We start from the raw sequence: 15,234 nt of genomic DNA, 5'->3' as shown, positions 1-15,234 counted from the left end.
GGGTTTCTGCCCTGGTTCTTTCCTCTGCCTGCAGCTCTCTTCTCAGGTATCTGCTTGCCTTTCTCCCTCATGTCCTTAAGGTTTCTATTCAGTTGTCATCTTTTCATAAGATAGCCACCTCCTTGAAATTGCAGCCTCTTCCTGTCTATCCCCATTTCATGCTTTTGTTTTTCTCCGTAGTACTTTTCAGCATCCATCATAATATACATTTAAATTAGTTATTGATAATTTGCTTTTATGAGCCCACTCTCAGCAAAGATCCATAAAAACAAGGCAATCCCTCCTCCCTCCTTTCCTTCCTTCCTTCCTTCCTTCCTTCCTTCCTTCCATCCTTCCATCCTTCCATCCATCCAACCATCCATCCATCCATCCATCCTCCCTTCCCCCCCTTCCCTTCCTCCTTTCCTGTTTCTTTTTTTAAATAAGCTACTGTATCCCTACCACCTCAAACAGTGCCTGGCACTGTGTTGAATGAATGAGTAAATTTAATTTTGGGCACTTAGATTGTTTTGAATTCTTTGTAGTATAAAAAGGTCATCATAAGCAGCAACACAGAATGTTGTCTGAATTTCTGATTCTTGAAGATAAAATTGAAGCAGAAATCTTAGGTTGAAAAATATGAGCTATACCCTAGCCAACAGTGAAAAGTGTTATTTATTTATTTTAAAAATTTATTTATTTACTAATTTTTTAATTGATGTATATAGTTGATTTACAGTTTTGTTATGTATGTATGTATCTTTTTTATATATGTATATATGTATGTATTTTATTTATTTTTGTATATGAAAAAATATTTTTTTCAGATTTTCTTCCCTTATAGATTATTACAAAATATTGAGTATAGTTCCCTGTGCTATACAGTAGGTTCTCGTTGGTTATCTATTTTGTATATAGTAGTATGCATATGTTAATCCCAAACTCCTAATTTATCCTTTCCCCCCTTTCCCATTTGGTAACCATAAGTTTGTTTTCTATGTCTGTGAAAAACTTATTTATTAATATTAATTTGATGGTGGAAAATGCTATCTCACTGGTGTAATTTACATTTCTTTAATCACTGCTGAGGGTCAGTATTTTTTATGTGACTTAGCTTTTTGTATTTCACTTTCTGTGGAATTTCTGTTTAGGTGTTTTCACTTACATATAATATATATAATATATGAAGTCTTTCATGTGATTGGCTAAGAAAAATCGTGAAGCAACTGCAAAGGGATCAAGAATTCTCGGACTTCGGTTGAGTCTTTGTTCTAAGAGTGTGCTTCTGAAATTTCAAGACAGCCCTACTTCATTCTGTTACTTCTTTTTCAGTGGCCATTCATATGTTAATTTGTTCCTGTGGCATTTAATGAGTTCAGGTCATGTATTTCTCTCATAGGTAAACTAATAATACGGAAGTCTATGATTATAGTAGAGATGGGTTAAGTGCTGTGGTGGAGTTGTGGACAGAGTTTTTTTTTTTTTTTTACGGTACGCGGGCCTCTCACTGCTGTGGCCTATCCCGTTGCGGAGCACAGGCTCCGGACGCGCAGGCTCAGCGGCCACGGCTCACGGGCCCAGCAGCTCCGCGGCATGTGGGATCCTCCCGGACCGGGGCACGAACCCGTGTCCCCTGCATCGGCAGGCGGACTCTCAACCACTGCGCCGCCAGGGAAGCCCGGACAGAGTTTTATAGAAGCACAGAGGGAGGGACTGCATCCCACTAAGGAGCCCTGGTCTCAGAGAAGGTGCTGTTTGAGCTGAGTTTGGAAAGATTTCCAGAAGTGCTTTACAGGATGCATAGAGGCCAGCCTATCTCGGTCAAAGAAAACCGATTGTATGACTGCACAGAGGAATTAAATCATAGGACCATTTCACGGGCTAGAGTGAAGGCGCTTGGGTGACAATGGCAAGAGATGGCTAGATTATGAGGAAGGTAGAGACTGAGGGTTTTGTGAGAAAAGCTTTGGGGACCACTGACATCAGATTATTCTGTTTGCGAGTGGAGGGATATAAAAGGGGAGTAATACTGGAGACAGGAAGATCAGTTAGGGGATGTTGCCTCTCTCACGGGGAAGAAAGAAATGTCAGAGCTAAGCAAAGGACAGAATGGGGTTAGGTTAGGTGATGGATTTGACAGCTGAGTGATAAATTTCAGTCTACCCGACTTCTAGGGTTTTTGCCTTGGGCCGCTTGGTAGACGCTCTGCCTTTCATTGAGACTGAAAATTTAGGAAGTGAATGAGGCTGCTGGAAGAAAGAGGATGAGTTCATTATTGGCATCCTGAGTTTAAAGTGCTCTCCCAGAGACAGGTGGATGTTCGGAAGCGTAACCAAGAGGTGACTTGGGAGCCAGGGGCACATAAGAGGTAGTTGAAGCCAGTGGTGTTGATGGGGTCATCTAGGCTGTGAGGCACCACGTGTTGAGGAGAGGCCTCAGGGAAACACCAGCATTTAAGAGGCGAGCAGAGCAAGAAACGATTGAGAATGAGACTGGAAAGGCACGACCAGGAGAGAATGATAGCACAGAAACTGGCTGAGGGTCGAAGGGATAGGTGACCAGTAAATCTGCAGTATGATCCAGACACGTGATTCTTGGTGTTCGGTTAGGCATTAGAAATATCATATCCTTGTGGACAAGATGCAGAAGTATGTGCTGAGTGATGATATAACTAGGCAGAGTGTTGGATATTTGAACAAATGTACCCTGAGGTTATTAAGTTAAGGACTTGATGCTAAGCTGAAGGAAGTTTTCCAATGTAATACCTTTGGTCTTAGTATCTACTCTCCGTCCTGTTACTGTTCTGCTTTTACTATTGAATCAGTAGTTTGGTTTTGAGAAGGCTTAACCAAATTTTGTCAAGTCAGAAAGCTGGGAAAGATGCCTAATGAGTTGGAAAGCAGAACTGGGATTCAAATGATTGCAAGAGGTTAGAATAATGGGCAAACATAATTGTTCAAAATGTAGTCTGTCCTTTTTGGTTCTGAAATTCAGATGTTCAAGCATAAGGTGAGGAATTCTTGCTTAAAAGTAATTTTGAAGCCACAGATGTCCTGTAGCTGCTAAAAGCAATGATGGGCTGGTGGGAGGGTTCCTAATTTCTATTAATATGAGCAGAGTGCTTGGCTCATAGAAAGTGGACACTTAACAGGTCAGTAATACAACTTAGGTGCAATATTTGAAGAGGGACATTGAAATAGGGAGATTTTGGTTTAAGGTGTGAATTAGGAAGATGAACTATTTTGAGAGTATCTCCAAATACCTGAGGACTGATCAAAGGAACTGAGGCTGTTTAGCTTGAAGAAGACTTAAGGGGACCGTAATAGCGAGCTTCAAATAACAGTAAGTGCAATCTTGCTTAAGGGGCATTGGTATAATGCTCATTTAGAGGACAAGATTAGGTAGGGTTAGTGGGTAATAGAAGAAAGAAGAATTTAGTTCGTCCAAGAAGATGTTTTATATCTGTAGAGCCACGTGCTGCTGCTTTGAACTCTGAAAGTTGCAAGGTTCCTGTTTTGTTGGGACAGACTGCTGTCCTGGGTCACTGCTGTCCGGAGTCAGAACTGTTTACTGCACTGTGCCTATATTACTGTGGTAGATTTAAGGGGCAGTTCAATGAATGTATACACATTCCTCCTGTAACAGGTGAGAAGATAAATCTTTCTCCTTGGTGATTTAATCTTAGGGCACATTCTTTCTTAATCTGTCATCCTTAGCACTGTATTCTAGGATTGCTACATCGTAAACATAAAGCAATGCCCTTTGATATTTAACATTCTAAAATTGAGAATGGGAGGAATTGGCCATTTGAAATGTAAGTTTAGCACAGACTGCACTATGATAATTCTTGGGCCTATCAATAAAGCATACTAGGAGATAACTCAAGCCCAGATAATCAGTAGATGCTTAAGTAGATCTGAGCTTGGTACCCTAGCAAGGGCTTCGCTAGCTAAACAGCAGATAAATGCTAACATCACTTGCTCTAACATTTTTTTTATGGTTTCACTTTTGACCTTTTTAAAATGAAAAGCAGTATATGTGCATTTTATTTATTTTTTAAAATAAATTTATTTATTTTATTTATTTATTTTTGGCTGCGTTGGGTCTTCATTGCCATGTGCGGGCTTTCTCTAGTTCCGGAGAGCGAGCAGGGCCTTCTCTTCGTTGCGGTGCACGGGCTTCTCATTGTGATGGCTTCTCTTGTTGCGGAGCATGGGCTCAAGGCACGCGGGCTTCAGTATTTGTGGCACACGGGCTCAGTAGTTGTGGCTCGCGGGCTCTAGAGCGCAGGCTCAGTAGTTGTGGCGCATGGGCTTAGTTGCTCCACAGCATGTGGGATCTTCCTGGACCAGGGCTTGAACCTGTGTCCCCTGCATTGGCAGGCGGATTCTTAACCACTGCGCCACCAGCCATATGTGCATTTTAGAAAAGTGAAGTAATAAAACCACCCTTAATTGCACTGAATAAGCACACCACTCAATATCTTAGTATTTGTAATAGGAATAACATATAAAAAGAGGAATAGCCAGGTACAGTTTAAAGGCATTTCATGTATTAACTCACTTACCCAGTCCTCCAGACTCTGATGAGCTCAGTCCTAATACTTGTTGCATGGTTAAATTACTGTGAGCCCCAGCTAACCCCTGCAGTGTCCACACTCTTAACCATCTGGCTCTACTGCCTCTATCACATATATCAGATATCTTAGCATATATTTCATTATGAATTTACATGTATGTTGACAAAATGGGACTATTCTGTATATACAGTTTGATAATTTTTTTTTTTTTTGCATTTAACAGTATGCTGTGAACTTATTCCCACATTTTAATTCATGTAGAATTTTATTCAGTGCTTGTTGTCAGGTAGACCTTGGACTTTATTTTCTGAATAGCCCGTTTTCACAAATAGTGTTCAAACAACCCATAATCCATCCTTTCTCCACTGATTTGTTTTCTATACCATCTATCGTATGTGTGTGTGTGTGTGTTTGTGTGTATATATGCACACACACATATATACACACATATATATTCTTTATAATCTATTCTATGTATAACATATGGCGTATTATATAGACACACAGACATTTATTTGACATCTTTTGGGCTACTTTATATCTATTGATTTTTTTGTACCAAGATTGCTCACAGAGTTTTTGTTTGTTTGTTTTTTTGCGGTACGCGGGCCTCTCACTGTTGTGGCCTCTCCCGCTGCGGAGCACAGGCTCCAGACGTGCAGGCTCAGTGACCATGGCCCACGGGCCCAGCCGCTCCGCGGCATGTGGGATCTTCCCGGACCGGGGCATGAACCCGTGTCCCCTGCATCGGCAGGCGGACTCTCAACCACCGCGCCACCAGGGAAGCCCGCTCACAGAGTTTTATAATATGATTTTATACAATACTTTTGCTTTTCTTTCCAGGATTTCTTAGCTGTTTTCACTCCTTTTAGTCTTCCAGTTCAACTTTAGAATAATTTTGAAAAATTTAAAAAAAAATTCTCCCTGGAATTTTCTTTTGGATTCTGTTAAATCTCTTCATTTATTTGGGAAAAAAATGTCATCTTTACAGTATTATTTTCATATTTGAAGGTAGAATCTGCTTCAGTGTTTGAAGCATTCTGTGTTTTTCACCAGCACAGTCTTTGTATACCTATTTTTTTGTTACTGTTTTCTGTGGCAGTTTCCCTACCATTTTACCTTTTGATTTTTCCCTGTGTTGAAAAGCCATTGTGTTTTGAAAATTAACTGCATACCTAGTCTCTTACAAAGCAGCCTTGTTAATTCTAGTATTTTGTCAGTTAATTAACTTTGATTTTCTTGATAACAAGTGCCATTTATTGAGCAATTAAATGTGTAAAACACTTTATATTAACAGTAATCCCGGGCTTCCCTGGTGGTGCAGTGGTTAAGAATCTGCCTGCCAATGCAGGGCACACGGGTTCGAGCCCTGGTCTGGGAAGATCCTACATGCCGTGGAGCAACTGAACCCGTGTGCCACAACTACTGGGTCTGCTCTTTAGAGCCTGCGCACCAGAACTACTGAGCCCGTGTGCCACAACTACTGAAGCCCGCATGCCTAGAGCCAGTGCTCGCAGAAAGAGAAACCACCACAGTGAGAAGCCCGCACAACACAGCAAAGAGCAGCCCCCGCTTGCCACAACTAGAGAAAGCCCACGTGCAGCAACGAAGACCCAACACAGTAAAAAAATAAATAAATAAATAAATAAATTTAAGAAAGAAAAGAATCATCTTGCAAGAATAATTAAAAAAAAAAAAAAAAACAGTAACCCTCACAGCAATCCATGCCTCTGCTTTTAGAGATGAGGAAACTGAAGGTGAAAGGCAATTAATAACTTGCAAAAGATGACAAAGCTAGTGAGCCATGAGGCTCGGATGTATTTCTCTCCAGAGACCTCATTGAACCCCACAGAACCCCACTGCCTTCCACTCTGCCTACACAGAACTGGTCTGTACTTACAGCTCTCTACAGCTGCTTTCAAGAGACTATGTACTGAATCTTACTAAGGTACACCAAGCAGCTATTTATGATTTTTTTCTCCTTTAGTCAGTCATTTTCAGACTGTTCCTTTTTCTCAAGATATTAATCCCCTTTTCCTGTGTTTCAGAAATCCACCATCTCCTCCAGGGCAGTTGTTAGTGTTGCATGTGTCTTCACCAGGGGAGCTCCCTATTCCACTGAGTTTAACCCACACAGCTGTGTGCGTGACCATTAGTCCTCTTGCCTCTGGGATGAGGTGTCTGTGCAACGTCCCTAGACCAACTTCTGCTGTAAGGCACGTTTTCTTCCCCTGCTGTGCTGATCAACTGAGGGGATCTCATTCTGTCTATACTAGATTCTTGATTAGGAGAATGTTTTTAGAATTTTAGAGTAACAGAGCTGTCTGTAGTTTTTCCACAGTAAGCAGCACATGACAGGCACTGGACCTAGGGCATGTTCAGCCTCTATCTTTATCTGTATGGTCCTGGAGATGAAATTGAGGGCGAGGGGTGTTAGTCTGATGACATCTGAAACCGGAGACCTGTAAAACTTCAAAAATAAAAGGTCAAACTCTGTTGTAAGAACAGTATATATATACCAAAGACAGTTGAGAATAAAAATTGATGGATGGTAGTTCTGTCATTTTACCACAATTGTTTTAGTGGTTTCCTTTCCTTTTTTTTTTTGAATTTTTGAATTGTATTTATTTTTGTATACAGCGGGTTCTTATTAGTCATCCAGTTTATACACATCAGTGTATACATGTCAGTCCCAATCGCCCAACTCATCACACCACCACCACCATGCCTCATCCCTCCCTTGGTGTACATACGTTTGTTCTCTGCATCTGTGTCTCAACTTCTGCCCTGCAAACTGGTTCATCTGTACCATATTTCTAGGTTCCACATATATGTGTTAATATACGATATTTGTTTTTCTCTTTCTGACTTACTTCACTCTGTATGACAGTCTCTAGATCCATCCACGTCTCAACAAATGACCCAATTTCGTTCCTTTTTATGGCTGAGTAATATTCCATTGTATATAGGTACAACATCTTTATCCATTCATCTGTTGATGGGCATTTAGGTTGCTTCCATGACCTGGCTATTGTAAATAGTGCTGCAATGAACATTGGGGTGCATGTGTCTTTTTGAATTATGGTTTTCTCTGGGTATATGCCCAGTAGTGGGATTGCTGGATCATATGGTAATTCTATTTTTATTGTTTTAAGGAACCTCCATACTGTTCTCCATAGTGGTTGTATCAATTTACATTCCCACCAACAGTGCAAGAGGGTTCCCTTTGGTCCACACCCTCTCCAGCATTTGTTGTTTGTAGAATTTCTGATGATGCCCGTTTTGACTGGTGTGAGGTGATACCTCACTGTAGTTTTGCATTTCTCTAATAATTAGTGATGTTGAGCAGCTTTTCATGTGCTTCTTGGCAATCTGTATGTCTTCTTTGGAGAAATGTCTATTTAGGTCTTCTCCCCATTTTCGGATTAGGTTGTTTCTTTTTTTTAATATTGAGCTACATGAGCTGGTTATATATTTTGTAGATTAATCCCTTGTCCGTTGATTGATTTGCAAATACTTTCTCCCATTCTGAGGGCTGTCTTTTTGTCTTGTTTATGGTTTCCTTTGCTGTGCAAAAGCTTTGAAGTTTCACTAGGTCCCATTTGTTTTTATTTCCATTACTCTAGGAGGTGAATCAAAAACGATCTTGCTGTGATATATGTCAAAGAGTGTTCTTCCTATGTTTTCCTCTTAGAGTTTTATAGTGTCCAGTCTTACATTTAGGTCTCTAATCCATGTTGAGTTTATTTTTGTGTATGGTGTTAGGGAGTGTTCTAGTTTCATTCTTTTACATGTAGCTGTCCAGTTTTCCCAGCACCACTTATTGAAGAGACTGTCTTTCCTCCATTGTATACTCTTGCCTCCTTTATCAAAGGTAAGGTGACCTTATGTGTGTGGGTTTATCTCTGGGCTTTCTATCCTGTTCCATTGATCTATATTTCTGTTTTTGTGCCAGTACCATATTGTCTTGATTACTGTAGCTTTGTAGTATAGTCTGAAGTCAGGGAGTCTGATTGCTCCAGCACCGCTTTTTTCCCTCAAGACCGCTTTGGCTATTTGGAGTCTTCTCTGTCTCCGTACAAATTTTAAGATTTTTTGTTCTAGTTCTGTAAAAAATATCTTTGGTAATTTGATAGGGATTGCATTGAATCTGTAGATTGCTTTGGGTAGTATAGTCATTTTCACAATATTGATTCTTCCAATCCAAGAACATGGTATATCTCTCCATCTGTTGGTATCATCTTTAATTTCTTTCATCAGTGTCTTATAGTTTTCTCCATACAGGTCTTTTGTCTCCCTAGGTAGGTTTATTCCTAGGTATTTTATTCTTTTTGTTGCAACGGTAAATGGGAGTGTTTCCTTAATTTCTCTTTCAGATTTTTCATCATTAGTGTATAGGAATGCAAGAGATTTCTGTGCATTAATTTTGTATCCTGCAACTTTACCAGATTCATTGATTAGCTCTAGTAGTTTTCTGGTGGCATCTTTAAGATTCTCTATGTATAGTATCATGTCATCTGCAAACAGTGACAGTTTTACTTCTTCTTTCCCAATTTCTAATCCTTTTATTTCTTTTTTTTCTCTGATTGCCATGGCTAGGACTTCCAAAACTGTGTTGAATAATAGTGATGAGAGTGGATATCCTTGTCTCGATCCTGATCTTAGAGGAAATGCTTTCAGTTTTTCACCATTGAGAATGATGTTTGCTCTGGGTTTGTCATATATGGCTTTTATTATGTTGAGGTAGGTTCCTTCTATTCCCACTTTCTGGAGAGTTTTTTTTTTTATCATAAATGGGTGTTGAATTTCGTCAAAAGCTTTTTCTGCATCTATTGAGATGATCATATAGTTTTTCTTCTTCAATTTGTTAATATGGTGTATCACATTGATTGATTTGCGTATACTGAAGAATCCTTGCATCCCTGGGATAAATCCCATTTGATCATGGTATATGATCCTTTTAATGTGTTGTTGGATTCTGTTTGCTAGTATTTTGTTGAGGATTTTTACATCTATATTCATCAGTGATATTGGTCTGTAATTTTCTTTTTTTGTAGTATCTTTGGTTTTGGTGTCAGGGTGATGATGGCCTCATAGAATGAGTTTGGGAGTGTTCCTTCCTCTGCAATTTTTTGGAAGAGTTTGAGAAGGATGGGTGTTAGGTCTTCTCTAAATGTTTGATAGAATTCACTTGTGAAGCCATCTGGTCCTGGGCTTTCGTTTGTTGTAAGATTTTTAATCACAATTTCAATTTCATTACTTGTGATTGGTCTGTTCATATATTCTATTTCTTCCTGGTTCAGTCTTGGAAGGTTATACCTTTCTAAGAATTTGTCCATTTCATCCAGGTTGTCCATTTTATTGGCATAGAGTTGCTTGTAGTAGTCTCTTAAGATGCTTTGTATTTCTGCGGTGTCTGCTGTAACATCTCCTTATCCATTTCTAATTTTATTGATTTGAGTCCTCTCCCTCTTTTTCTTGATGAGTCTAGCTACTGGTTTATCAGTTTGGTTTATCTTCTCAAAGAACCAGCTTTTAGTTTTATTGATCTTTGCTATTGTTTTCTTTGTTTTTATTTCATTTATTTCTGCGCTGATTTTCTGATATCTTTCCTTCTGCTAACGTTGGGTTTTGTTTGTCCTTCTTTCTCTAGTTCCTTCAGGTGTAAGGTTAGATTGTTTATTTGAGCTTTTTCTTGTTTCCTGAGGTAGGCTTGTATAGCTGTAAACTTCCCTCTTAGAACTGCTTTTGCTGCATCCTGTAGGTTTTGGATCGTCGTGTTTTCGTTGTCATTTGTCTCTAGGTATTTTTTGATTTCCTCTATGTTTTCTTCAGTGATCTCTTGGTTATTTAGTAACGTATTGTTTAGCCTCCATGTGTTTGTGTGTTTTACGTTTTTTTCCCTTAATGCATTTCTAATCTCATAGCGTTGTGGTCAGAAAAGATGCTTGATATGATTTCAGTTTTCTTAAATTTACTGAGGCTTGACTTGTGACCTAAGATGTGATCTGTCCTGGAGAATGTTCCATGCGCACTTGCGAAGAAAGTGTAATCTGCTGTTTTTTGATGGAATGTCCTATAAATACCAATTAAATCTATCTGGTCTGTTGTGTCATTTAAAACTTCTATTTTCTTATTTATTTTCATTTTGGATGATCTGTCCATTGGTGTAAGTGAGGTGTTAAAGTTCCCCACTATTATTGTGTTACTGTCAGTTTCCTCTTTTAGAGCTGTTACCAATTGCCTTATGTATTGAGGTGCTCCTATGTTGGGTGCATATATGTTTATAATTGTTATATCTTCTTCTTGGATTGATCCCTTGATCATTATGTAATGTCCTTCCTTGTCTCTTGTAGCATTCTTTAAAGTCTATTTGATCTGATATGAGTATTGCTACTCCAGCTTTCTTTTGATTTCCATTTGCATGGAATATCTTTTTCCATCCACTCACTTTCAGTCTGTATGTGTCCCTAGGTCTGAAGTGGGTCTCTTGTAGACAGCACATATATACGTTTTGTTTTTGTATCCATTCAGCAAGCCTGTGTCTTTTAGTTGGAGCATTTAATCCATTCATGTTTAAGGTAATTATCAATATGTATGTTCCTATGACCATTTTCTTGATTGTTTTGTTTTTGTAGGTCCTTTTCTTCTCTTGTGTTTTCCACTTAGAGAAGTTCCTTTAGCATTGGTTGTAGAGCTGGTTTGGTGGTGCTGAATTCTCTTAGCTTTTGCTTGTCTGTAAAGCTTTTGATTTCTCCATTGAATCTGAATGAGATCCTTGCCGGGTAGAGTAATCTTGTTTGTAGGTTCTTCCCTTTCATCACTTTAAGTATATCATGCCTCTCCCTTCTGGCTTGTAGAGTTTCTGCTGAGAAATCAGCTGTTAACCTTATCGGAGTTCCCTTGTATGTTATTTGTCATTTTTCCCTTGCTGTTTTCAATAATTTTTCTGTGTCTTTAATTTTTGCCAGTTTGATAATTCTGTGTCTTGGCGTGTTTCTCCTTGGGTTTATCCTGTATGGGACTCTCTGTGCTCCGTGGACTTGCATGGCTATTTCCTTTCCCATGTTAGGGAAGTTTTCAACGATAATCTCTTCAAATATTTTCTCAGGTCCTTTCTCTCTTCTCCTTCTGGGACCCCTATAATGTGAATGTTGTTGCGTTTAATGTTGTCCCAGAGGCCTCTTAGGCTGTCTTCATTTCTTTTCATTCTTTTTTTTTATTCTGTTCCATGGCAGTGAATTCCACCATTCTGTCTTCCAGGTCACTTGTCCATTCTTCTGCCTCACTTATTCTGCTATTGATTCCTTCTAGTGTGTTTTTCATTTCACTTATTGCATATTTCATCTCTGTTTGTTTGTACTTTAATTCTTCTAGGTCTTTGTTCAACATTTCTTGCATCTTCTCGATCTTTGCCTTCATTCTCTTTCCGAGATCCTGGATCAACTTCACTATCATTATTCTGAATTCTTTTTCTGGAAGGTTGCCCATCTCCACTTCATTTAGTTGTTTTTCTGGGGTTTTATCTTGTTCCTTCATCTGGTACATAGCCCTCTGCCTTTTCATTTCGTCTGTCTTTCTGTGAATGTGGTTTTTGTTCCACAGGCTGCAGGATTGTAGGACTTCTTGCTTCTGCTGTCTGCCCTCTTGTGGATGAGGCTATCTAAGAGGCTTGTGCAAGTTTCCTGATGGGTGGGACTGGTGGTGGGTAGAGCTGGCTGTTGCTCTGGTGGGCAGAGCTCAGTAAAACCTTAATCCGCTTGACTGCTGATGGGTGGGACTGGGTTCCCTCCCTGTTATTTTTTGGCCTGAGGCAAACCAACACTGGAGCCTACCCCGGCTCTTTGGTGGGGCTAATGGTGGACTCTGGGAGGGCTCACGCCAAGGAGCAGTTCTCAGAACTTCTGCCGCCAGTGTCCCTGTCCTCACGGTGAGACACAGGCACCACGGCCTCTGTAGGAGACCCTCCAACACTAGCAGGCAGGTGTGGTTCAGTCTCCCCTGGGGTCACTGCTCCCTTCTCTGGGTCCCGATGCACACACTACTTTGTGTGTGCCCTCCAAGAGTGGAGTCTCTATTTCCTCCAGTCATGTCAGAGTCCTGAAATCAAATCCTGCTAGCCTTCAAAGTCTGAATCTCTAGGAATTCCTCCTCCCGCTGCCAGACCCCGAGGTTCGGAAGCCTGATGTGGTGCTCAGATTGTTCACTCCAGTGGGTGGACTTCTGTGGTGTAAGTGTTCTCCAGTCTGTGAGTCACCCACCCAGCAGTTATGGGATTTGATTTTATTGTGATTGCGCCCCTCCTCCCCTCTCATTGTGGCTTCTCCTTCGTCTTTGGATGTGGCGCGTCTTTTTTGTTAAGTTCCAGAGTCTTCCTTCGATGACTGTTCAGCAATTAGTTGTGACTCGGTGTTCTCACAAGAGGGAGTGAGAACACGTCCTTCTACTCCGCCATCTTGGTTCTGTTTTCCTTTTCTTATTCCTCTTTCTTTAAAGACTTGAATCACAATTATATGAGCCAGACATTGTTCTAAGTATTCAGACATTTTCATGCATTTAAAAATAATCATTTGTTATTAGTCTATGCATTGTTCATATGTAAATGATACTGCTTTAAAGTGTTACTCAGATATTTTATGGGAAGATTGAACAATTTCCTCAATCTGTTTTTAAACTTTATTGGAGACTAATTGAAGTACACTAAACGACATATATTTGAAGTATACCATTCGGTCAGTTTTGACATATGTATACGTTCATGAAACCATCACTGTAATCAAGATAGCCATTTTCCAGTACCCGCAAGGGCTTCTTGCTTCCCTTTTGTAATGTAGCCCTTCCTCTACCCTGCCCCCAGGCAGCCAGTGATATGCTTTCTGTCGCTACAGATTCTCCTACATTTTCTAGAATTTTATAGAAAGGGAATCATATGACCATGCACTGTTTATGTTTTGTTTTTTTTTTGGCCTGGCTTTTTTCACTTAGCATAATGATTTTGAGATTCACACTGTGGTCTGTATCAGTAGCTTGTTCCTTTTTATTGCTGAGTAACACTCCATCGTAAGGCTCTACCACATACGCCCATCTATTTTTCACGTGACAGTTGTAATCACAGGACTTGATATTCTAAAGCTCCAGTATGATAATGTGATCTATGAATATCAAGAACTCATTAGTGATACTCCAAATAGGTTGTGTATAAAGTGCAACGGCAGCAGCCTAAAATGTAAGCGTAAGCACTAGGGGACTTTCGGTGTTCTGAGATATTCTGGGAGCTAATTTGAGTTTTCTGTTTTACTCAGTGTTGAGTGCTATTTCAGACAAATCTTGATTTTTTGCAAGAGCTAATCATTTAGTCAGTCAGTTAGATAAACTTGTTGTTGGAGCTGCGTCCGCGTGCCTGCCTGTCTGCCTGTGGATCATTTCACTATCAGTTAATGAACCCATGTCTCTCAGAGTGCAGGTGAGAAAGACGGACCTCCCACTGCTAATTCAGAGGCTAAAACGAGGACTTTTTTTTTTCATTTATGGTGATGAGTGTTTGGTTGGTGGACTCTGTGGATAATGAGAACAGTCTTTGTATTCATTTGGAAGGACAACTAAATATACTCATTATTAGTTAGATTTTATTTATTTATTCATTCATTCATTCATTCATTCATTCATTTGAGAAGGAACACCTGCCGAGCTTCTGACCAGGTCAACAGACTTGACAGCAAGCCTTGAAATTACATTTCTCTAAGCATAAATACAGCAAGATAGCTAGGTTTAGTAGTATCTTTTCTTTTTTCTTTTTTTGTGGGAAGTGATGGGAATTTGGTTGACTAACATGTTTGCATTTAGAATAAGGTAAGAACTCTTTTGAATAATAGTGGCTCTGCAAATTCTGGTCTTTTTTTTTTCCTCCAGAAAGACAGAAGGTACTGATATGAACTATGATTGGGACACTGGCTGACCTGTTCCATTTAGGGTTATTTCTTCTGTCGCAGTAGATGGTGATTTTGGTAGCACAGAGAGAATGAATGTAACTCACTTGGCTTCGTAATAGTGAGTTCTGCAGTCTCCAACAGATAAAGGTAGCCTAGTCTTTAACCTGACCTTTTTTTCAGTTATGACTTGTTTCTGACCTTCTCTTCAAAACCAGACTCTTTGCCTTCATTTCTATAATTTCCTACTCTGTCTTCAGCTCACTGTAGTCTGGCTTTCGTCTCAGTCATTTCCCTAAATTTCTTGTTATATAATTATCTCCTAATTACCAGTGGTTTCTTTAATCCTCATCCCACTCTGTTTCTCTGCAGCATTTAGATCTGTTTTCAGGCTGCTCCTCTGTTGTTTTCTGAGATACTGAAATCTTGTATCACTCAGTCTTATATCCTTATTCTTTTAGCTTGCTACTCTTCTGTTACTTCTTTCTAAATGCTGCTTTTCCCAGGTTTTTGCTTTTTATCTTCTCTTTGCATGTGTACATGTCCTCCCTGAATGATCTTTTCCATATTTTACTCTATTAATTCTTATTTTTGTTTAAATAGAAACAATACATACTTATAGACAATTTGAGTAGTTTGAACAAGCAAGAAAGTTGAAAAATCACCTGCAGTCCCACTATGGAGAACCATCGTTAATATTTTTCATTCAACTGTTGTCTTACCTACACCCTTTGTTTCAATGACTCTTAA

At 39.6% G+C, this 15,234-nt stretch overlaps 1 protein-coding gene across 3 annotated transcripts in view; it reads left to right on the top strand.

Moving 5' to 3' along the window:
* Positions 1-15,234, top strand: part of ELAPOR2 (endosome-lysosome associated apoptosis and autophagy regulator family member 2) — a 267,850-nt gene that overhangs the window by 9,790 nt on the left and 242,826 nt on the right. The gene's annotated exons all lie outside the window — the stretch shown is intronic.

The sequence above is a fragment of the Stenella coeruleoalba genome (genome assembly GCF_951394435.1).
Source record: "Stenella coeruleoalba genome assembly, chromosome: 9".
In the NCBI taxonomy this organism is placed as follows: domain Eukaryota; kingdom Metazoa; phylum Chordata; class Mammalia; order Artiodactyla; family Delphinidae; genus Stenella; species Stenella coeruleoalba.
This window is presented reverse-complemented; position numbering and strand designations above follow the sequence as displayed.